General features: G+C 36.1%; 2 long non-coding RNA genes across 11 annotated transcripts in view; one reads left to right on the plus strand and one right to left on the minus strand.

Moving 5' to 3' along the window:
* Window positions 1-25969, plus strand: part of LOC147842463 (uncharacterized) — a 758429-nt gene that overhangs the window by 390287 nt on the left and 342173 nt on the right. The window lies entirely within an intron of this gene.
* The window catches only part of LOC147842465 (uncharacterized), a 180099-nt gene that overhangs the window by 19716 nt on the left and 134414 nt on the right, over window positions 1-25969 (minus strand). The window contains exon 11 of one of the 10 annotated variants that reach the window (XR_015500045.1): window positions 9614-10256. The exons of 7 other annotated variants lie outside the window; for them this stretch is intronic. This is a non-coding gene — a long non-coding RNA (uncharacterized LOC147842465). Of the gene's footprint in view, window positions 1-9613; window positions 10257-23615; window positions 24774-25969 lie in introns of those variants that run through there. 2 more of the 10 variants (XR_015500038.1, XR_015500037.1) reach the window with 2 other exon arrangements.

Raw genomic sequence — 25969 nt, forward strand, 5'->3', positions numbered from 1 at the left:
AAGAAGATATTTTGAAGAATGCTGAAAACCTGTAACCATTGACCTCCATTGTAGGAAATCAAATGAGGTATATGGAAGTCAATGGTTACAGGTTTACATTCATTCATTTCTTTTCTCATTGGCTTAGTCCCTTTATTAATCTGGGGTCACCACAACAGAATGAACCGCCAACTGATCCAGCATGTGTTACACAGTCGATACACACACTCATTCACACACATACACTACGGCCAATTTAGTTCAATTCACCTATGGCGCATGTGTTTGAACTGTGGGGGAAACCGGAGCACCAGGAGGAAACCCATGCAAACACGGGGAGAACATGCAAACTACACAGAAATGCCAATTGACCTAGCCGGGGCTCGAACCAGCAACCTTCTTGCTGAGAGGCGATTGTGCTACCCTCTGCGCCACCGTGCTGCTCCATACAGGCTTTCAGCATTAGCACTTTAATTTAAATATTTATTTGATGAAGCAACCAGTAGATTAGTTGAGCATCTGATGATACAGTAACTCATCTGGGTCCCTGGACACTCTTTAAAGGGGCAGTTCACACCAAAAATGAGAATTTACTCACCCTTAAGTGGTTACAAGCCTTTTTAAATCTCTTTTATTCTATATGAAATATTGTACATTATAAAAAATTCAATACAAATATATAAATAAAAGAATACATTTTTATTAAATTAAATTAAATTATATTGTTATTATTTATAATATTTAAACATTTTATTCTATATAATATTTAGTCTTTATTTTATTATTTGCAAAAGAAGAAATTTTGAAGAATGAAAATTTGAATTTACTCATTATTTAGTCTCCCTCAAGTGTTTCCAGACTTTTATGAGTTCTGTTGAACACAAAAGAAGATATTTTGAGGAATGCTGAAAACCTGTAACCATTGACCTCCATTGTAGGAAAAACACATACTATGAAAGTCAATGGTTACAGGTTTTCAGCATTCTTCAAAATATCTAAAACGTTGACAGAAACACACTACATTAAACAAGGTAACACTTTGATTGAAATATTTATTTGAGGAAGCAACCAGTAGATTAGCTGAGCGTTTGATAGCATGATACAGTGACTCATCTGGTCACTGGACACTCTTTAGGGGGGTAGTTCACACCAAAAAATTTAACTTACCCTTAAGTGGTTACAAAGCCTTTTTGAGTCTCTTTAATTTGATATAAAATATTTTACATTATAATACATTCAATAAAAAATAAATATAAAATTATTATTTTTATTAAATTAAATTGTATTGTTGTTATTTATATCTAATTATTTTCATTCTACATACAATTTATTCTTTATATTATTATTTTATTATTTACAAAAGAAGATATTTCGAAGAATGCTAAAAAAAAGCTGTCACCAGGTTGGTTACAGCTTCCATTGTAAGAAAAAACACATACTTTGAAAGTCAATGGTTACAGATTTTCAGCATTCTTCAAAATATCTAAAACAATGACAGAAACACACTACATTAAACAAGGTAATACTTTAATTGAAATATTTATTTGATGAAGCAACCAGTAGATTATATGAGCGTTTGATAATACAGTAACTCATCTGGGTCCTTGGACACTTTAAAGGGGTAGTTCACACCAAAAATTAGAATTTACTCACCCTTACGTGGTTAAAAGCCTTTTTAATCTCTTTTATTCTATATAAAATATTTTATATTAATACAATTCAATAAAAAATTCAATACATTTTTTATTTTTATTAAATTATATAGTTATTATTTATAATATTTTAACATTTTAATTGTATATATTATTTAGTCTTTATTTTATGATTAACAAGAGAAGATATTTTGAAGAATGCTGAAAACCTGTAACCATTGACCTCCATTGTAGGAAAATCAAATACAGAATATGGAAGTCAATGGTTACAGGTTTTTAGCATTCTTTAAAATTTCTAAAACGATGACAGAAACACACTACATTAATCTAGATAACACTTTAATTGAACAATTTATTTGATGAAGCAACCAGTAGATTAGTTGAGCATCTGATGATACAGTAACTCATCTGGGTCCCTGGACACTCTTCAAAGGGGCAGTTCACAAAAAAAAATGTGAATTTACACACCCTTAAGTGGTTACAAGCCTTTTTGAGTCTCTTTTATTCTATATAAAATATTTTATTAAAAAAAATTCATTAAAAATTAAAACAAATGTATTATTTTTATTAAATTAAATTATACTGCTATTATTTATAATATTTAAATATTTTATTCTATATACTATTTAGTCTTTATTATAATATTTACAAAAGAAGATATTTTGAAGAATGCTGAAAACCTGTAACCATTGACTTCCATTGTAGGAAAAACAAATACTTTGAAAGTCAATGGTTACAGGTTTTCAGCATTCTTCAAAATATCTAAAACGCTCACAGAAATACACTACATTAAACAAGATAACACTGTAATTGAAATATTTATTTGAGGAAGCAACCAGTAGATTAGCTGAGCGTTTGATGATATGGTAACTCATCTGGGTCCCTGGACACTCTTCAAAGGGGCAGTTCACAAAAAAAAATGTGAATTTACACACCCTTAAGTGGTTGCAAGCCTTTTTTAATCTCTTTTATTCAATGTAAAATATTTTATTTTAATAAAATTCATTAAAAAATTTAAACAAATGTATTATTTTTATTAAATTAAATTATACTGCTATTATTTATAATATTTAAATATTTAATTCTATATACTATTTAGTCTTTATTATATTATTTACAAAAGAAGATATTTTGAAGAATGCTGAAAACCTGTAACCATTGACTTCCATCGTAGGAAAAACAAATACTTTGAAAGTCAATGGTTACAGATTTTCAGCATTCTTTAAAATATCTAAAATGCTAACAGAAATACACTACATTAAACAAGATAACACTGTAATTGAAATACTACACTTCCGCATATCCCAGGACTACATTTTCATACATGCACTTCTTCCAGTCACGCACGCCTGTTCATTCATCTACCCTGATTACAATCACCAGCTGCACCTTGTCAGAGACTGATATCACACCACTTATAGCCACTCATGAACCCATCCAGTTGGCGGAGTCTTGTTTGCATTTTGTGACATTACAACGCGTTTCCCTGTCTTGTTTCTCCGTGTTAGACCTTAGCCTTGTTTTCCTTGTTCTCCTGTTTAGCCGCCTGCCTTTTGACCTGTCGCCTGTTAATACGATTACGATTTCGGATTTGCCCATACCTGTTTGCACCTGTATGACCACTGCTTGCCTGACGCTGAATAAACCTGCATATTGGATCTTACCCGCTGTTGTCTTCTGTCACTCCCCCCAGTCGTTAGACAACCAGTAGATTAGCTAAGCATTTGACAGCATGATACAGTAACTCATCTGGTCCCTGGACACTCTTTAAAGGGGGTAGTTCACACCAAAAATGAGAATTTACTCTCTATTTAGTCTCCCTCAAGTTGTTACAAGCTTTTTTGAGTCTAAAAAAAGGTATTTTATAATATTATAATAGATTAAACGATACAAATTAAAATTGTATTATTAATATTATTGAATTAAATTATATTTTTATTTAATTAATTCATTTATTTTCCTTTGGCTTAGTCTCTTATTTATCAGGGGTCGGCACAGCGTAATGAACCCAAAGGAAACCCAAACCAACATGGGGAGAACATGCAAACTCAACACAGAAATGCCAACTGACCCAGCCGGGACTCGAACAAGCCAATGTCTTGCTGTGAGGCGACAGTGCTAACCCCTAAGCCACCATACCGCCCGAGTTACAATTAAATTTTATAAATTATTTGCAAAATAAAAACACACTTATATTAAAAATAATCTGTTGTGCATCATTATACATGCACTCCATCCATCCTAATACTGAAACAGCAGGCATCACAAACTCAAAACAGTTTTAGTAACTAGTTTTTCCAAAAAAAGAACAGCTTGAGTCTACTTTAAATCCTAAATAGCTTGACAAACTACAGTTTCAAGGTAGTTTCTGATTGCCGAAGCTCCTCCAGCCGTCAGTAAGCTAAAGCTCTACGCCGGTAATTTCTCCCCGGCAGCAGCGGCGCAAAAAGAAAGAGGAAAATAGCAATCTGGCACACCTGTTAAACAAACGCACTTAAGGCAGAACAGTAATGCGGCAGTCAAATTCAGATTGGCTGTAAAATCTTCATTTAGACAACAGCTCCGGGGGGATGCTCATTACTTCAGATTTATAAAGCATTCGTTCTGCTCTGCAAATGCATGAACATGCTCCCACATGCCGCAAATATGAAGCGCTTTGATAAAGAGCTACAACAGATTTTTTTTCTTCTTCTTCATCATTTAAAAAAAGTTTTTATGAATTCATTAATTGAACTTGTGGAGTGTGGAGATGAATGCTGAACTCAAGAAGGCAAGGCAAGGCACACTTTATTTATAGAGCACAATTTTACACAACCGTAGCTGATCCAAAGTGCTTTACAATAAAATAAACTAGACAATAAAACTAAAATTAACTGGTATTAAAATACAATGAAATATATTTAAAAATAACACTAAAATATAAATAATAAAAAATAACATGCATGCATCAGTCAAAGGCAAGAGAGTAAAAATATGTCTTTAAGTTAGATTTAAAAGCATCCAAAGACGGAGAGATTCTGATGTTCATTGGGAGACTGTTCCCGAGCTTCGGGGCCGCAACACTGAAAGCTCGATCACCCTTTGACTTGCAGCGAGACCGAGGGACAGACAAAAGAAACTGGTCATGGGATCTTAAGAGTCTACAAGCTATATATGGCCTAATAAGCTCGCTGACATACGCCGGGGCAGAATTGTGCAAAGCTTTATAAGTGAAAAGAAGAATTTTAAAATCAACCCTGTATTTTATAGGTAGCCAGTGCAATGAGGCGAGGACAGGGGAGATATGATCTCTTTTCTTAGTTCCTGTTATTAATCTGGCGGCTGCATTTTGGACCAGCTGTAGCCAAGAGAGTGTTGACTGAGGTAGGCCAATGTACAAAAAGTTGCAGTAGTCTAACCGAGAGGAGATTAAAGCATGGGTTACAGTTTCTAAATCTTTTTTTAGAAAGAAAGGGTTAAACTTTTGCCACCAATCTAAGCTGGAAAAAGCTGCTCTTCATAACCGCATATACATGTTTATCAAACTGCAAGAGTGCCTTTGTGATGAAGAAGGCCTTCGTGATGAATATTACAGGTGTTTATTCACTCAAAGCTCAAATGTAGTGGTATTAAAGCGATGATTCCCTGCAAGCGCTTTTGTTTGTGTTAAAGGGCACCTATTTTGAGAAGGGTCTGACTGCAGAGTTGCACTGGCACCTTCATGCTTGCCAGTGGTGTAATTACAAACACTCAAATGACTGTAATTGAGTAGTTTTTCTCAGGATTTGTATTCATTAAGTAGTTTTAAAAATGTGTACTTTTACTTTTCCTTGAGTACATTTTTAGTGCAGTATCTGTACTTTTACTCCACTACTTCACTGAAAACCCTAATAAGTTGACTGAGCTAAATTAATTGAGTAAACTCGTTGCCTCAATTTAATTGAGTAATGGAGTCTCCCAAAACTTGCATGTATGAGTTTATTTAACTTGCCGGTTTTGTAGATTATACTTGAATTGTTCAGTTCACCAAACTTAGTACTTAAGTAGATTATACTTGAATTGTTCAGTTCACCAAACTTAGTACTTAAGTAGATTATACTTGAACTGTTCAGTTCACCAAACTTAGTACTTAAGTAGATTATACTTGAACTGTTCAGTTCACCAAACTTAGTACTTAAGTAGATTATACTTGAACTGTTCAGTTCACCAAACTTAGTACTTAAGTAGATTATACTTGAATTGTTCAGTTCACCAAACTTAGTACTTAAGTAGATTATACTTGAACTGTTCAGTTCACCAAACTTAGTACTTAAGTAGATTATACTTGAATTGTTCAGTTCACCAAACTTAGTACTTAAGTAGATTATACTTGAATTGTTCAGTTCACCAAACTTAGTACTTAAGTAGATTATACTTGAACTGTTCAGTTCACCAAACTTAGTACTTAAGTAGATTATACTTGAATTGTTCAGTTCACCAAACTTAGTACTTAAGTAGATTATACTTGAATTGTTCAGTTCACCAAACTTAGTACTTAAGTAGATTATACTTGAATTGTTCAGTTCACCAAACTTAGTACTTAAGTAGATTATACTTGAACTGTTCAGTTCACCAAACTTAGTACTTAAGTAGATTATACTTGAATTGTTCAGTTCACCAAACTTTGTACTTAAGTAGATTATACTTGAATTGTTCAGTTCACCAAACTTAGTACTTAAGTAGATTATACTTGAATTGTTCAGTTCACCACACTTAGTGCTAAGTTTGGCAAACTGAAAAAGGAAGCCCTTAGGCTGATCTTAAAGGCAAGGTTTACCAACTAGGACTTCACAATACAAACAGCTTGAAGTAGCTCCAAGGAACCATACTTCCCTCTACCACAACTGAATCTCTTCTTCATTCACCCACTCACCTATTATACATTCCAGGTTTGTGACCAGCGCCCTCTAGTGCCCTGTAGTTCCATTAAAACAGTACTATATATATATAAAATATATATAGTTATATATAAAAAATAAGTAGCCATTTATTCACATTATAATGAATAATATATCTGAAGCCATGTTTTCTGATTTAAAAAAGATCAAAAAAGGTTGCACAAATTAGAATTTAATAGTCAAGACTAAATTTGTGAAAATGAATTCTTTTTTTCCAAATTATTAATTATAGTTTTGAGCTCACTACACTTGAAATCTTAAGTTTTTGCATTTTCATGGTACATAAGTTAAATTAACTCATATTTTTAAGTGATACCACTAAAATGCAAAATTTTAAGTTATGTTCAGTCAACTTTACTTAATTGTTTAAGTAAAGACAACATTAGGGTTTTCAGTGTTCAACCTGCAGTCACGACTTTATTATTTCTTGTGGGAATTAGAAAAATCAGTCCTGTTATTCCTGTCCAATCAAATCACACATAGAAGGTAAATCACCTCATAATGAACTACCTCAAGATATGTGACCTTTGCATTGCAGCAAACTGTTTGGAAGCATTAAAAGTGTCCAAGAAGATGTTCAAAATCTTACATGCATTGACCCAGAGACTGTTTAGATCAGGGATGCCCGAACACAGTCCTAGAGCGCCGATGTCCTGCAGATTCTAGCCTAACTTGCCTCAACACACCTGCACGGATGTTTCTAGAAAGCCTAGTATGAGATTGATTAGCTAGCCTAGGTGTGTCTAATTGGGATTGGAACTAAACTTTTAGTTATGCCGAGTTCAGACTGCATGATTTCCAAAGTAGTGTGTCACAGATGTTTTCACACTGCATGACTATCTGGGCTAGCGTTTCGTCGCTGCTTTGTTTACACTGCAAGATGGATCGGCGACAGGGATTTTCACATTGCAAGACTTTACTATAGGAAGAATCGCCGACAACTTGGTCCAAACTACGTCTCACAGCCAAAAACACGTCGTATATCTTTTGTTATTAACTACATAATGAGAAAGAAGCCTTTAATGGGGTAGAACATGCACATGTTTGCTCACCTGGGTTTAAAGGGAATTAGCCATTTCTCCTCAAAGTTGATAATAAACTAATTTCTTTCTGGATGAAACGTCAAACAGACACGGTTGCTTCTGAGTCCTGTCAAACCTCCACTAGTTTTTCCTCCATTTCGTGGGTCCAAATAAAACGAAAAAGAGCGCTTTTAACTTCTCCCCCAGCCTCCCGCTGGCCTGCAGCAGGTATACACACACACACACACACACACAAGTGAAAGCTGCTCTCTCATTGGCTGTAGGCGATCGCTGATGTTATTTTCAGTCAAAACTCATTTCACACGGCATGATTTGAATTGCCGACAGCTCCAGATATCTCACAGGCATCGGCGACTCATCTGCGATTCTCTAAGATCGCGTCTTTGAAAGTTCATACTGTGTGATTGTCACTCACGTGCATGAGCAGCGATTTGTCTGTGATTTCAGGCATTTGTCGGCGATTTCTCAAAACCTGTCGGCGAGCCAAAATCGCGGCTAAAATCACGCAGTCTGAACTAGGCATTACAGAAGCTGTCACTGGGGCAGTACCTTTTTAAAGGATACATATTTGTACCCAAAGCGTCCACAGTGGTAACTAAAAGGTGCATATTAGAACCCAAATCAGGCCCAAATTGGGGGATTTTGCACAGAACATATATTCTGATATTGCTAGAAAGGACATTGAGATGTTTCAAGATTAGTGTTGGAGATTTAGCGATCCTTTAATGTTCTCATATTTATGAAAAACATTTGAAGTTCTAAAGCAGCTGTGTCCTTGACAAAGACGTGATAGTGTCATTAGAAACTGAATAAATATAGTCAGTCGTGAACAGGTGGGCCGGTCTAAAACTTGAAACTCAAGAGCTGAAAAGGAGTCCCACTCCGGCCCTGACCCAATTGTACCTAAAAAGTACCTTTGGGGTACCATTATGGACCCTTCAGGTATAATTATGTACCTTTTGAAAAGGTACTGTCCCAATGACAGCTCCTGTACCTTTATTTCTGAGAGTGTAGTTGTGAGACTGACACTGATCACCTTCTATATAAAACTTACCGTTTTTTCCACACTATATGGCGCACCAGATTATAAGACGCAATCTCAATTACAAGGACTATTTCTGTACTTAACCAATACATAAGGCGCAATGTGTTATAAGGCACACGCTAAAACATACAGTCTATAAAAAAAGGTAAAGGAAGCAAAATAGTTACCATAGTTTAGGCCAAAATGCATCAACAAACAATAAAATAAAATAAAATAAAAATAATTAATTAATTAAAATGAATATAAAACTTTGAAAAAAAATTACTGACTACAATAAAAAAAATCTAAATAAATAAATATATAAATAACAAAATAAATTAAAGCAAAATAAAGCAAAACAAAAATAAAAAACAAAAAACATAAATAAATAAAGCAAAATGAAGCCAAAAAAATAATTAATTAATAAATCAAAATAAATCTAAACCTAAAAGTTAAACTAACTGAAATAAATAAATAGCGTAAAATATTTTAATTAATTAAAATAAATATAAAATAGTGAAGCAAATGACTGACTACAATAAAAACATTCAAATTAAATAAATAAATAAAAGAAAATAAATTTTAAAAAACAAATTCAATGCATGAACGCCAAATAAATAAATAAATTAATTAAATAATAAATTAAAATTAAAGGAAATTAAAAAGCACTGAAAAAAAACAACATAAAGTAAAAAAAATTATAAATTTTATTATTATAAAATAAATAAAACAAAATAAAACAAAACAATTAAATGAATTTTCCTTTGGCTTAGTCTCTATTTCAGAGGTCGTCACAGCAGAATGAACCGCCAAAATTTAATTAAATTAAACAAAAAAAATGCAATAAAATAAAAATAAATAAATAAAAAATGAATAAATTATTCACCAAGGCTTCAGACATCAACGCATATGTCTGCCAAAATGCATCAACAAACAACTTGTGTGATTTTCCAAGCACACATACAGTCTATAAAAAAAGGTAATGTAAGCAAAACAGTTACCGTAGTTTAGTTGAACTTTATTGTACTATTTAACAATACACTCACATTATTTTTTTAATCAGTCTTCTTCCACAGATCCATCAAAGTTCTCATCTTCTGTGTCTGAATTGAACAGCTGGGCAGTTTCGCCATCAAACACGCCCTGTTCTCTCTCATCACTGTCAGAGTCTCGTTGCTGGGTGGCTGTTCAGCAATGATGCCGGCTTTCACGAAAGCTCGGACAAAAGTTAAAGCAGATACCTTAGCCCACGCATCGACAATACATTCACATATGGTGGCGTAACTCGCCCTGGTAGGCAGCGCCAGGCGAGTAAAAGTGTGTTCACCATCTGTCATCCATTGCTTCGGATGAGACGTTAAACAGAGGTCCTGACTCTCTGTGTTTGTTAAAAATCCCAGGATGTCCTTCGAAAAGAGCAGGGGTTTAACCTCGGCATCCTGGCCAAATTTCCCCACTGGCCTCTGTCCATCATGGCTTCCTAATCCTCCCCATATCATGATTGTCTTCATCACTCTGTCTCCTCTCCACCAATCAGCTGGTGTATGGTGTGCGGTCTGGCGCAAAATGGCTGCTGTCATGTCATCCAGGTGGATGCTGCACACTGGTGGTGGATGAGGAGATCCCCCCTATGTGTAAAGTGCTTTGAGTGCCCAGAAAAGCAAGAAATTATTATTATTATTATTATTATATAAACTTGTATCTGCACACTACTGATTATTGATAGCAACCTGCACATATATTCATATATTGTAAATCTGTTCATAGCTTATCCAACCTGTATATAATGTCGATAGTACATCCATCTGTAAATATCACCATAGTTTTCTATAACTGCACTTTATAACTTATTCCTGTATCCTGCACTTGCTGCTATTGCACTGCTGGTTAGACCTAAACTGCATTTCGTTGCATTGTACTTGTACATGTGTAATGACAATAAAGTTGAATCTAATCTAATCTAAAAAATTATTATCAACAACATTTTAAGAGATTTTGGAACCGGATTATCAGGCGCACAGACATTTTGTGACAAAATTTAATGCTTTCCGGTTCGCCTTATAGTGTGGAAAATACGTTTTTTTTGTTTTTTTTTGTTTATTTGTTTACAGGGTCAATGCACATTAATAAACATTACTGTAAAATGTGCCAGAATTAGCCAAGAATGGCTATTATTCATCCGTAGACCCTTTACAGAATGTTAACAAAGTCACACCTAAAATAGAAGCACAACATTAAACATTACAGTTAAAAAAGTAAAGAAAAGAAAAAAGAAAAAAAAAGAACAGACTGATGGCAGCAGAGGACAAAAAGCCAAAGACAACAGTACAAATGTGTCAAGAATACAGTACTAATGCTGACAATGCTGGTTTGTCAATAACCAATTTCTAACATGAGACTGAAAAGAACGGAAAGTGCATGATCTTCTAATTGTTGGTGGGATGGAGTTCCATTCCCTAGCAGCTCTCACTGAAAATACAGATTGACTGAATTTGCTTTTCTTGAGAGGAATAATGCAGTCCCCTCAGTCACCTCCTCTAGTAGTTCGGTGAGCAGTCGTTCTAATATTTACAAACTGATTTAATGGTGAAGTCGGGTTATGTAAAGTCTTAAACATTAAACAGATATGTACATATTTAATTACATTTCCCCAACTAAGCGAGTTGTATTTTTTAAAATTAAACAATGCTGATATTGAACTGATTTCTTATCAAGGGTTTTTATTAGGGATGTAACGGTATCAGAATTTCACGGTACGGTAATACCTCGGTATGAATGTCACGGTACGGTATTTATTGAATCATTTACAGGAAAAAACAAAACTTATGAAAATAATCCAAAAAAGTGTCAATGACATACAAATTAGTCATCTATCTGTAAGCTTTGAAACAGGAACTTCAATTTTAATAACAAAAAAATATTAAACCATGTAAAAAAATTAAGTTTCAATTTAGTATTGTTGAAAACTCATCACATTCAACATTTAATCACTCACTCACTTAGATAGAGATGGGTTTAAAGGAAAATTATCATATAAATATAATCTGGTAAAAGCTGGTATCTCTGGGTATTTACAATGTCCCCTGCAACAGAAAAAACCCCTCTCATTTGGGACTGAGGTTTCTGGGACAAGAGATATGACTTGGCCCATGTTGACAGCAGTGGGTAACGTTGTGCATTGTCTTTCCCCCACTTGAGAAGACAAACCATGAGTGAGATAGAGATCTCTTTGCGGTACAAGTCAATGTCTGCATCAATCTGAACAGTGTGCTGTGTTTCTGCAGTCCCCATGACTGTTATTAGTCGTATTCCCCAACTTGCAGGCATGTGCACACATAGGGCTGAACCTGTGCAGTGCACATGCCCTTTTTAGTCTTGGATAGAAAGTGCGACAAAACAGCTGATCAGAACACGCGCGACAATACCGCTATTCAGTACGCGCGCGACAACACAGCTGATCAGAACACGCGCGACAATACCGCTATTCAGTACGCGCGCGACAACACAGCTGATCAGAACACGCGCGACAATACCGCTATTCAGTACGCGCGCGACAACACAGCTGATCAGAACACGCGCGACAATACCGCTATTCAGTACGCGCGCGACAACACAGCTGATCAGAACACGCGCGACAATACCGCTGATCAGAACACGCGCGACAATACCGCTATTCAGTACGCGCGCGACAACACAGCTGATCAGAACACGCGCGACAATACCGCTATTCAGTACGCGCGCGACAACACAGCTGATCAGAACACGCGCGACAATACCGCTATTCAGTACGCGCGCGACAACACAGCTGATCAGAACGCGCGCGACAACACAGCTGATCAGAACGCGCGCGACAACACCGCTATTCAGTACGCGCGCGACAACACAGCTGATCAGAACACGCGCGACAACACCGCTATTCAGTACGCACGCGACAACACAGCTGATCAGAACACGCGCGACAACACCGCTATTCAGTACGCGCGCGACAACACCGCTATTCAGTACGCGCGCGACAACACAGCTGATCAGAACACGCGCGACAATACCGCTATTCAGTACGCGCGCGACAATACCGCTATTCAGTACGCGCGCGACAACACAGCTGATCAGAACACGCGCGACAATACCGCTATTCAGTACGCGCGCGCGACAATACCGCTATTCAGTACGCGCGCGACAACACAGCTGATCAGAACACGCGCGACAATACCGCTATTCAGTACGCACGCGCGACAAAACAGCTGATCAGAACACGCGCGACAATACCGCTATTCAGTACGCGCGCGACAACACAGCTGATCAGAACGCGCGCGACAACACCGCTATTCAGTACGCGCGCGACAACACAGCTGATCAGAACACGCGCGACAACACCGCTATTCAGTACGCGCGCGACAACACAGCTGATCAGAACACGCGCGACAATACCGCTATTCAGTACGCGCGCGACAACACAGCTGATCAGAACATGCGCGACAATACCGCTATTCAGTACGCGTGCGGCGACAACACAGCTGATCAGAACACGCGCGACAATACCGCTATTCAGTACGCGCGCGACAACACAGCTGATCAGAACACGCGCGACAATACCGCTGATCAGAACACGCGCGACAATACCGCTATTCAGTACGCGCGCGACAACACAGCTGATCAGAACACGCGCGACAATACCGCTATTCAGTACGCGCGCGACAACACAGCTGATCAGAACACGCGCGACAATACCGCTATTCAGTACGCGCGCGACAACACAGCTGATCAGAACGCGCGCGACAACACAGCTGATCAGAACGCGCGCGACAACACCGCTATTCAGTACGCGCGCGACAACACAGCTGATCAGAACACGCGCGACAACACCGCTATTCAGTACGCACGCGACAACACAGCTGATCAGAACACGCGCGACAACACCGCTATTCAGTACGCGCGCGACAACACCGCTATTCAGTACGCGCGCGACAACACAGCTGATCAGAACACGCGCGACAATACCGCTATTCAGTACGCGCGCGACAATACCGCTATTCAGTACGCGCGCTACAACACAGCTGATCAGAACACGCGCGACAATACCGCTATTCAGTACGCGCGCGCGACAATACCGCTATTCAGTACGCGCGCGACAACACAGCTGATCAGAACACGCGCGACAATACCGCTATTCAGTACGCACGCGCGACAAAACAGCTGATCAGAACACGCGCGACAATACCGCTATTCAGTACGCGCGCGACAACACAGCTGATCAGAACGCGCGCGACAACACCGCTATTCAGTACGCGCGCGACAACACAGCTGATCAGAACACGCGCGACAACACCGCTATTCAGTACGCGCGCGACAACACAGCTGATCAGAACACGCGCGACAATACCGCTATTCAGTACGCGCGCGACAACACAGCTGATCAGAACATGCGCGACAATACCGCTATTCAGTACGCGTGCGGCGACAACACCCGCTTCAGGTTCGATCATTTCCAGCTCTTTTTGATCCCCGCTTCTAGCAGCACACTCCATTTCCGCATTACTGGATCTGTAGCGACAACAGACCGCAAGGGATGATGGCCACGCATGGGCTGATGGGAATTGTAGTTTCCGCTACCTCCCGTTCGCTTCATTCGCCTGAGCAAATTTTCTCAGAAGACCTATAGTTTTACAGAGTCATGCGACTACGGTAATATCGAAAAAAATTAATATTGCGGTATGACGGTATTTACAATACCCTTACATCCCTAGTTTTTATGGGTTGTTTGTATAAAGATTTAAGTGGCTTCAGAGTAGTGATGCTGGCTTGGGACCAAGTGGTTAAACAATAAGTGATGTGAGAAATGATCATGGAGTGATGACAGATTAGAGCAGCCTCACATGACATCTGATCACGAATAAATCTAAAATTTGCTAAATTTTAATTCTTAAAAATAAATTCTTCATGTGCAAGCGGGCACAGCCATGTTTTTGGCTCATGGCTTCCGGTCTCATTCGCTTTCATTGATTTTGCAGTACCTGCAAATGATTCAGCTCATTCAACCACCTCAGCAGATGCTGCAAACACTTTAACACACAGCCTCTCATGACTCGCTATGAATAAAACCGAGCAATCAAAGCTGCACTCGTGTTAAATTGTGATTATATTGCATCCGCACACGGAAACATTATAAGATGCGCTCCAATGTTTAGATGCCTTTCACTTGTAAATGTATTTCTCCAGAGTTGTGGCCGAATGTGATACATAGTTTCCCCTGAATGCGATTGGAAATGAAGGCGGGAGAGAAAAAGCGATAGAAGAGCAGTTTAGGATGAATGCCAGAATGCCATTGTAAAATAAAAAATACTCCTTAATGTACACTTTATTCCAAGCATGAAGATAAATAGTTTTGGCTGTGAATATATTGAGGATCCCGACAGTAACATGTCCAATATAGCAGCACCATTGTGGTCTATTGAATAAAAATCCTTCCCTGTGGCGACCATTTTTTTTTTCTTCAAGTAGATAAATGTTTTCAGCGCGGGATAAGAATGCACGGGCGCACAAAAAAACAGCATTAAACTGTAATGTTTGTCAAGGAGTCTGATAAAAACTTCACAGTCGCCATTCTTTCTAATGCCAGAGCCCCGATTGGTGCTGCGAGGCTTTTTTACAAGTTTAGCAGGCCTCATCTCCAATCTCTGACAGCAATATGTGCTACACCCTGACACACACACGCAGACAAAAAAAAACCCTGGTCACTCTATATATGGAAATCACTGTCTTCGGGGCAGGGGGAGAAATGTAAAAAGGTAAGATTGGCACTTTAACCTCGCCGGCCCCCTGAAAATATGTTTTAGTCTGATACATTATACTGCCGGGAATTATTTATCGAAAAGATACAAGCTTGATATTTCCAAAAATAATGAGATGTTGGGGTGGCAGCTGGAAGGTTCCGGTCCAGCGAGCAGCGTCTGTGAATCAGGGGAAATCCAGTAAATACGGCAGCAACGGGACGGGGCCATGTGGAGAATGTAAAAGAGTGGAGATGTGCGTCTTTTACGCACCAAAATCATCAAATATGGCCCTCTGTTCACTCAATTATTCATGCTAAACGACAGGATGCTGTTAAAACAGTGAGCAGAGGATTGAGTTTAAACTCTTTACACATACATACGGTCAAAAATGAGACTTTTGCATAGATACAATGAATATTAAATAGTAAAGTGTCTATTTTATGTTAAAATTAAACATTAAAATATAATAGAATAAGCGATCAATTTAAATATGTGTAACTTTGGGTAAAATAAGTCATAAACATTTATTTATTAATTTATTTTATAATTTTGGTGCCTTTCTGTTAATTTTCTGGCAAAAAGAGTCAAGATGGGAGTCTTTTATTTACCAAAATCATCATATAAGGCCCTCTGTTAACTCAATTTTTCATGATTAACGACAGGACGCTGTTAAAACAGTGAGCAGAGGATCGAGTTTAAACTCTTTACACATACAGAAGGTCAAAAATGAGACTTTTGCACAGATAAAATGAATATTAAATAGTAAAGTGTCTATTTTATGTTAAAATTAAACAATAAAATATATAATAGAATAGGCGATCAATTTAAATATGTGTAACTTTGGGTAAAATAAGTCTTAAACATTTATTTATTAATTTATTTTATAATTTTGGTGCCTCTCTGTTAATTTTCTTGCAAAAAGAGTCAAGATGAGAGTCTTTTATTCACCAAAATCATCATATATGGCCCTCCGTTAACTCAATTTTTCATGATTAACGACAGGACGCTGTTAAAACAGTGAGCAGAGGATCGAGTTTAAACTTGTTATACATATACAGTCAAAAATGACATCTCATATCAATATTTGCATGAATAAAATGAATAATAAATAGTAAAGTATCTATTTTATGTGAAAATTAAACATTAAAATAGATTATAAGCAATCATATTAAATGTGTAAAAATTGGGTGACTTTGTTTCTTCTTGTTTCCTGCAGACCACAATCATCAAAAGTCGCCCTCTGTTAACACAATTTTTCAAGCTAAATGACAGTACGCTGTTAAAACAATGAGTTTCAACTCTTTACACACATATACGGTCAAAAAAGAGAAGACTTTTGCATACATAAAATGAAGATTAGATGAAAGTACTGTCTATTTTATGTTAAAATGAAAGATTAAAATATTTAATAAAACAAGCGATCAATTTAAATATGTGTAACTTTGGGTAAAATAAGTAATTAAACATTTATTTATTTGTTTATTTTATAATTTTGGTGCCTTTCTGTTAATTGTCTTGTAAAAAGAGTCAAGATGAGTGTTATTTATTAGCCAAAATCATCATATACAGTATGGCCCTCTGTTAACAAAATTTTTTCATGCTAAATGACAGGGCGCTGTTAAAACAGTGAGCATGGGATTGAGTTTATTGAGTTAATTGAAAGTAATTAAAACAAATAAACTGACTAAAAAAAATAAATAACAAAATAAAAAATAATTAAATTAATTAAAATGAATATAAAACATATACTATATATACACATACATATAAATAAATAAATATATATATATATATATAAAAACTAATTAATTAATCAAAATAAATTAAAACAAATAAACTGACTGAAATAAATAAATAGCATAAAATATTTCAATTAATTCAAATAAATATAAAATAGTGAAGCAAATGACTGACTACAATAAAAATCTAATCAAATAATAAATAAATAAATAAATAAAATAAAAAAATAAAAAAATAAATCAATGCATGAATGCTAAATAAATAAATAAACAAAATAATTAATTAAAATTAAAGCAAATAAACTTACTGAAAAAATTAACAACATAAAATAAAAAAAATATTTTAATTAATTAAAATAAAATAAATAAAACAAAATAAACTAAAGCAATTAAATAATTTTTTCTTTGGCTTAGTCTATATTTCAGAGGTCACCACACAGCATAATGAACCACCTAAATTTAATTAAATTAAACAAAACAAAATACAATATTATAAAAATACAATAAAATATAAATAAATTATTCCCCAAGACTTCAGACATCAACACATCTGTCGGCCAAAATGCATCAAAAAACAATAAAATAACATAAAATAAAAAAATTAAATTAATTAAAATGAATATAAAACAATGAAAAAAATGACTGACTACAATAAAAAAAATCTAATCAAAATAAATAAATATATACATATATAAATATAAATAAATAAAAAAAGCAAAACAAAAATAAAAAAACAAAAAATAAAAAAACATAAATAAATAAAGCTAAATGAAGCAAAAAAAATTTATTAAAATTAAAAAATCAGTTACACTAACAGTTAAACTAACACAAATAAATAAATAGAGTAAAATATTTTAATTAATTAAAATAAATATAAAATAGTGAAGCAAATGACTGACTACAATAAAAAAATACAAATTAAATAAATAAAAGAAAAGAAATTTTAAAAAACAAAATCAATGCATGAACGCCAAATAAGCAAAAGAAAAAATAACAATAATAAATTAAAATTAAAGCAAATGAAAAAGCACTGAAAAAAACAACATGATATAAAAAATATAAATTTAATTCATTAAAATAAAATAAATGAAACAAAACAATAAATGAATTTTCCTTTGGCTTATTCTCTATTTCAGAGGTCACCACAGCAGAATGAACCGCCAAAATTTACTTAAAATAAATTAAACAAAATGCAATAAAGTAAAAATAAATATATAAAATATAAATAAATTATTCACCAAGGCTTCAGACGTCAACACATATGTCTGCCAAAATGCATCAACAAACAACTTGTGTGATTTTCCAAGCAAACAAAAAGCAACAACCTCGGACCTGCAACCTGCATCTCACTCTCAAGCATCTCATTGTGGCGTTCTCTGCAAAAACTTCAGTGCTGTTTCTGATTTATTTCGACATCTCCTTGAGCCCTGTCACATCCGCAGGCCTGCCATTGTTGTGTCTGAAAAAGGCCTTTTATTTTGCCTGAGAAATCTGCCGTCCCAGAGCTGGTGATTCTGGAGATCGTCATTAATCTCCACGGCCAGCCCAAACCACGCTTTCTTTTACCCTTTTTTTTAGAGGGGGATTCATTTCTTTCTTTTTGATGGGAATTGAATTTGATACTGCATTGTTAGCTGTATGGGTTTCTGACAAAGGCCTGCGATCCTTTCTGTGTGCGCACACAATCAGAAAGACCCAATTAAATAATTTGGTACAATACGGCAGAACAAAAGCCTACGAGAGTCTAAAGTGAGGGAGGCCTCGCTCTGCCATTTGCATTCTTACCTCTTTTTTCCTCCTTCTCTTGTTAATTAATTTGCTTGGAAACCGTCGGGGGGAGCGAAGGGTACAATAGACCGCCGAGTCGTTCATTTCAAGTGTCGCTGCGGTCGCTTTATATTCCGACGATGTGCTAAATCAACATTTTACAATAGGAATATTCTTTGTAATATCTCTGGAGCGCTGATAATGATTCGGAGGGCAGGTTATGAGGGAATTTAAATGACGCCGCTGTTTATTGCGTGTCGGAAACCGTTGGTGACTTAGACCTTCAAGCATAGGAGGTTTTTTTTTTTTGCATCGTGCGTGTCGTGCATTAAAAAGCAACGATGGGTTTTTATTATACATGGAAATTCATATGAATGAGAGCTGGTGAAAAGGAATATTTATTTTTGATTCTGATGGAAACCTGGATAAACTCTAAGGGCTCTATTTTGACGGTCCATGCGCAGAGCGCAAAACGCAGGGCGCAAATGATTTCAGGGCGTGTCAGAACGCATTTTTGCTAATTTAAGGACGGGAAAATACGATTTGCGGCGCGGCACATGTTCTAAAAGGGTTGAGTTTATTTTCCTAATGAGTTATAGGTGTGTTTTAATGAATAAACCAATCAGAGTCTCATCTCCCATTCCCTTTAAGAGTCAGCTGCGTCACGCCAAGAGCGCATTCGCTATTTACAGGACGCAAAGTAAGTCTAAGTGGAAAAACTGAGTATTTCACAAGCAAACAGTTCACAGCTTTTTAACAGAAAACTGTTAAACAGAGCATCTACTGCGTGAGAACGAGAGATAAAAGATCTACTTTCACATTCACTCTTTGATAGGGAAACCTTTACGCACAGACATCAATTAGTCCATAAATAAATACTTTTGTTTGTTAAGATTCGTTTCAAAACTATTTCTAAATTCAGTTCTTATTTCCAGCAAACGAATAAATGAATAATAATAATGAAGTGTGCTCAAAAACCTGAGTTATATCCTAAAACACATGCTGTGCCCCATATGGTCTAAAACCTGCAGGTGGGCAAATCTAAGCTTGTTTTTAATAAAACAAATATAAATATGGATATAATAAATAATACTGATAATAATAATAACATTATACAAAAGCAAATTGTTATTAATGAACTGAAAAGGCCTCCCGAGATAAAGAAGACATGAAGGCAGTGATTTTTCATATTTATGTAGTCTAGAAAATAATATGTTTTGTAATATTTTAATCCTTTATATTTATATTCTATATCTATTCTTATTATATCCTATATATATCCTTAATATTTACATTTTTTCATATGTAAAGATATTTGCCTATTGCTCTCCTGTGTATTAAGCAGTGTGTAAGCGAGGCGCAACTCTGCGCTGGAGTTTAGACCGGGTTTGTTTTGGTCTAATGAAAAATCTTTTTTAGTTTCTCAAAATAGCAACGCGCCAGCGGTCCGCCTCAGAACGCCTTCCTTTTTAGACCAGAACGCCTATGGACGCACAAATGAGCGCTAATGCATTTGCTATTTAAGTAGCGTAGCGCAACGCCTCAAAATGACTCTTGCGCCAAGCTGAAACTACCAAAAGACTACTGCGCCGCGCTTTGCGCCACACTGCGCCGGGTGTATGATAGGGCCCTAAGGATGCTTTCACATCTGTAGTTCGCTTCATTTGGTCCGGACCAAGGGTAATACATGATACATTGTTGCATTTTCTGCCGTCTTTGGGTCGTTTTCACACCACACTGCTGGCTTTGGTCCGAACCAGTTGAAACGAAACTGCTTATTGATTGGTCAGAATTCACGTGCGGGAAAATGCCAGTGAACTCCCGCAGGCAAACAAAACCGGCAGACACAAAATATCGTTTTTGCTCTGGAGGGACGACTGCGCTGACTGACTGTATCCCTGCTTTAGACAAACTATACATTACGAAAATGAAGCGTGGTTTAATGCATCGCTCGTCACTTTAGGAGGAGTCGTGAATTAATTTAGCTAAACTTGATGACATCTTGCGGAAATATTCCCTGTGTCGGTGTGGGTTTCTTCCGGGTGCTCCGGTTTTCCTCACAGTCCAAACACATGTGCTACAGGGGAATTGATTAACTAAATTGTCCGTAGTGTATAAGTGTGAATGTAAGAGTGTGTGGGTGTTTTGGAGTGTTGGCTTGCGGATGGAAGGGCATCCACTTCGTAAAACATATGCTGGATAAGTTGGCAGTTCATTCCGCTGTGGCGACCCCTGATGAGTGAAGAGACCAAGCTGACAAAAAAATGAATAAATGAATGAATGAATGAATGATTTGAATGTCTCTAGACTATTGATTTTTAATGCACTCTCAGGAACAAAGGTGCAAATGGTGTGCCATTTCAAATGGTTAGCTTTAAAGTACAAAATACACTCATCAAAATATTTTGTGTTGCTTGATCAAATAACTTATTTAAAATAAGCTGAAACAACACAACTCTTAAGATTTAGTTGGAACAACTCAATTGCTTTGTGTTCAATCCACTTAAATCTATAAAAACTAAGAAGTTAGTTAAGTTATGTTTAAATATACACTCACCGGCCACTTTATTAGGTACACCTGTCCAACTGCTTGTTAACGCAAATTTCTAATCAGCCAATCACATGGCAGCAACTCAATGCATTTAGGCATGTAGACATGGTCAAGACGATCTGCTGCAGTTCAAATCGAGCATCAGAATGAGAAAGAAAGGGGATTTAAGTGATTTTATACATGGTTCTATAAGTGGCATGGTTGTTGGTGCCAGACGGGCTGGTCTGAGTATTTCAGAAACTGCTGATCTACTGGGATTTTCACGCATCTCTAGGGTTTACAGAGAATGGTCTGAAAAAGAGGAAATATCCAGTGAGCGGCAGTTCTGTGGGTGCAAATGCCTTGCTGATGCCAGAGGTCAGAGGAGAATGGCCAGACTGGTTCAGCTGATAGAAACACAACAGTAACTCAAATAAGTACTCGTTACAACCGAGCTCTGCAGAAGAGCATCTCTGAACACACAACACATCCAACCTTGAGGCGGATGGGCTACAGCAGCAGAAGACCACACCGGGTGCCGCTCCTGTCAGCTAAGAACAGGAAACTGAGGCTACAATTCACACAGACTCACCAAAACTGGACAATAGAAGATGGAGGAATGTTGCCTGCTCTGATGTGTCTCCATTTCTGTTTGATGAGTGTCTCGTCTATCAAATCTGAGCTTTATTTTGTATTCTCTATTGGATTTACATCAGGTGATTGGCTGGGCCATTCTACAGCTTAATTTTCTTTCTTTGAAAGCATCTGAGAGTTTCCTTGGCTGTGTTTTGGATCCCTGTCTTGCTGAAATGTCCGCCCTGGTTTCATCTTCATCCTCCTGCTAATGTAGATGCTGGACTGAAGCAGCTGATATTAATATACACTAAGGAAGGGCAGAGGGTTGCTGAAGAACTACTGAGAGATTTCAGCTGCAGTCTGGGCTTTCCCTGCTGAACTACACCTCCCTTTCTTCATGTGTTCAACACTTTTTCCCAGTGTCATTTCATTTTATTACTCATGACTTCATTTGTCAACTAATTAGTTTTGTTTTCTTTGCATATATGGATTTCTTTGGTGATCCTCATGCCGTTAAAATATCAAACCAACAGTACTTTTAGAAACATGCTTTCTGTAAAAAATGGTGACGTGTTCAATACTTATTTCCCCCCACTGTATCCTTTGCATAACATACAATTCTTCTTTATTATCGACTCATTGCAAACGAACACTTTGGGAAGTCAGGTCTCTTGAAGAAATGGCTTGAATAACTGCAACGGCCTGTGCAAGTTCTACAAAAGGTGCTCAGATTTGATTAAAAGCAGCACAATTAGCGGCGCTCGGGACAGGTGTAATGTATGGAGGCGGGGGATCGGTACACATACGGTCCTGTCTGTTTAACACTGGTGGGCTTTTCCACGCTCAAGTGCGGTAATTGAAAGAAATGAGCCATGCAGCCAGAGCATTAGCGCTACCCCAGGAGATTGCACAGCGGGAATGAATGACTGACACACACACACACACACGCAGGATGGTTTTGTTACCCTATAAAGGTGTGGATAATGTTTACAAAAATCACAGTTGGTTTCAATTTTACATGTCAGGTCTGAATTAATAAATGTTTTATTAAAATAAATCTCTTATATGCTTAGCAGAGAGTAATTTATTTCATTAAAAATACAATTAAAAAAGCAGGAAAACTGAATAGTATTACAGTTTGAAATGATGTGAATGTGTTTAAAATGTTAGCCTTTATTTCAGTGATTCAAAGCTGAATTATCAGCATTATTAATGCCTATGCATGTCACATGATCTCTCTTTAAAAAAAAAAAAAAAACATGATTTGATGATTACAACATATTTCTGCTCGCTGTTGATGTTGAAAACAGCTCATATTTTATTAAAGAAAACGTTCGTCACGAGTCACAATTCTTTAATGAAAAGAAGATAATGCCACTTTTGATGAAATTTCCTGCTGATTAAAAGTTAAAACTTATATAGTGCAAAATTACACAATAATTAATGTATTTAAATACTGAAAATAAATATTAAACTTTTTTGCATGCAATTAAATTGCATTTAAAAAAAATAAAAAATCCTACTTCTAGAGCTGGGTATCTATGGGGTGATTTCGATCCCAGTGCTAAATCAATACTTTTAAAATGTGCCGGTGCCAAAACAGTGCCTGAACACAAAATCATGGTGGATGACTCTTTGATTTGACAAAAAACGTATATATTTATTTTATTCAAATAAATTGAACAATATGATTAAAGTGTAAAGCACACATTAATTCACATTTTATAGATTTGAACTGAATTGCATTAATACATGTATTATGATCATTTTTTTGCTAGAATGAATTTAAGATTTGCATTATGCAAGTAACATTACATTGACTTACTACTAACCAGTGGAAAGGCTGTCATCAAAATCAGTGAACTCATTTTTTCCGGGTTTGGGGCTTGTGGCTACAGTTACATGGACATCAGTGATCTAATGATTTGCCTTAATCTGAATAAGTCAATATTATGATGAAGGTGTTTACATGAGTTGCTTTTTAAATGTTCCTTTCATGATCCTGTTGTGCATGTTATAGCACATACAGTTGAAGTCAGCATTATTAGCCCCCCTGAATTATTAGCACCCCTGTTTAATCTCCCCCCCCCCAATTTCTGTTAAACAGAGAGCAGATTTCTTCAGCACATTTCTAATCATGATAGTTTTAATAACTCATTTCTAATACCTGATTTATTTTATCTTTGCCATGATGATCTTGACTAATAGTTGACTAGATATTTTTCAAGACACTTCTATACAGCTTTAAAAGACTTTTAAAGGCTTAACTAGGTTAATTAGGTTAACTAGGTAGGTTAGTGCAATTAGGTAAGTCATTGCATGATGATGGTTTGTTTTGTAGACTATCGAATAAAATATACAGCTTAAAGGGGGTAAAAATATTGACCTTAAAATGGTGTTTAAAAATTTTAAAACTGCTTTATTTTAGCTAAAATAAAACAAATAAGACTTTCTCCAGAAGAAAAAATATTACCAGACATACTGTGAAAATTTCCTTGCCCTGTTAAACATCGTTTGGGAAATATTTAAAAAAGAAAAAAAAATTCAAAGGGGGGCTAATAATTCTGACTAACGTCGTGTAACCAGGCTGTGCACATTTCCTCCAGAGCTTCATGTAATTTCGGGGTCTTTCATTTTTTTTACTTTAACTGCAGTTCAGCAGTTTCACTTCATTTCATTCATGCCCCATGACAAACTGAGGTCCTGGGATTGGCGGATCAGCTTCACGTCACTCCTCTACAAGTGCAGTCAGAGCAGCTGTTAGCAACGTTGCCTGTCTGAATCAAACAGAAATGAAGAGCACACAGTTCACGCCTGCTCTCTAAAATAACGTCTGACAAGTGTCGTTTACATATATTCTAAAATAAGCATGTGTAAGTAATATAAAACGTTCACACATCTTTAGCTAGTTGGTTATTTGCGATGTAGAATGTACAGAAAGCAGCCACATAGTGAAACTGCAGCGCTGCTGAAGATTGTGGCTGTTTACAGTAATTTGACTGATAAATAATAATTTGTAGCTAAATTGTTAGCGGTGCCAAACAGCATTTCCCATTGCAGTGTTTGTAAATGTATGCTTAATGTTAACCTGCGGGAAGATGGAGATATGGAATGAATGAATGGATGCATGCGAGATGACAGGGCCCTTTGTCACGAGCAGCTAACTGAGAGGGAAAGGAAATTTTACCAGTGGTGGCCGGGAAGTGCTAAACAACATTACAAAGTGTGAGACAAATTGACATTATGAAAAACTTATCATCAGACACAATACATAGGAAAAACTATTTTACCAAAGATGAAACAAATTGACATTTTAGAAAAAAAAAATTGTAGTCCCTAGGGGTCTAATTATACACTCAGCTCACTCAGATATAATGTTCGCGATTCGATATGTATCACGATATTTGGAATAAAAATTTTAAATGAAATTCAAATGCAAATTTGATTAAAACTGTTTTTTTAAATTACCAAGTAAAATATTTGGTAACACTTTATAATAACTACACACTATAAATCATTTATTAAGCATTAGCAAATAGTGAACTCATTATCTGTTAAGCATTAACTCTACATTAATAAACGTTAGTAAGCAGTTTATAACTGCAGCTACAAATGCTCTATTCTTGACTTATAAGCAGCCATATAATGTGCTTAATGATTGTATTTTCATACTTAGTTAATGATTTATTTTTCATTACTAAATTAAGTATCGCATTATTTACAAACCGTTTGTATTTAGGAGTAGTTGAGGGTTTTTAGGATCATTCAGAATGAGTTAGTAAATGATTAATAAACTATTGAAATCAACATTTTTATGTCTTATTATTCAGGCATATACTAATAGTTAAATAATATGTTAATAAATGCTTTATTAACTCAACTTCATGCAGTTTTGTGACTAGGGTTGTAACGGTATGAATTTTTTACGGTATGATAATCGTTTAAAACAATACCACGGTTTGACGGTTTCGCG

Source organism: Danio rerio, chromosome 9 (assembly GCF_052040795.2).
Source record: "Danio rerio strain M-AB ecotype USA chromosome 9, GRCz13ab, whole genome shotgun sequence".
Classification (NCBI taxonomy): Eukaryota; Metazoa; Chordata; class Actinopteri; order Cypriniformes; family Danionidae; genus Danio; species Danio rerio.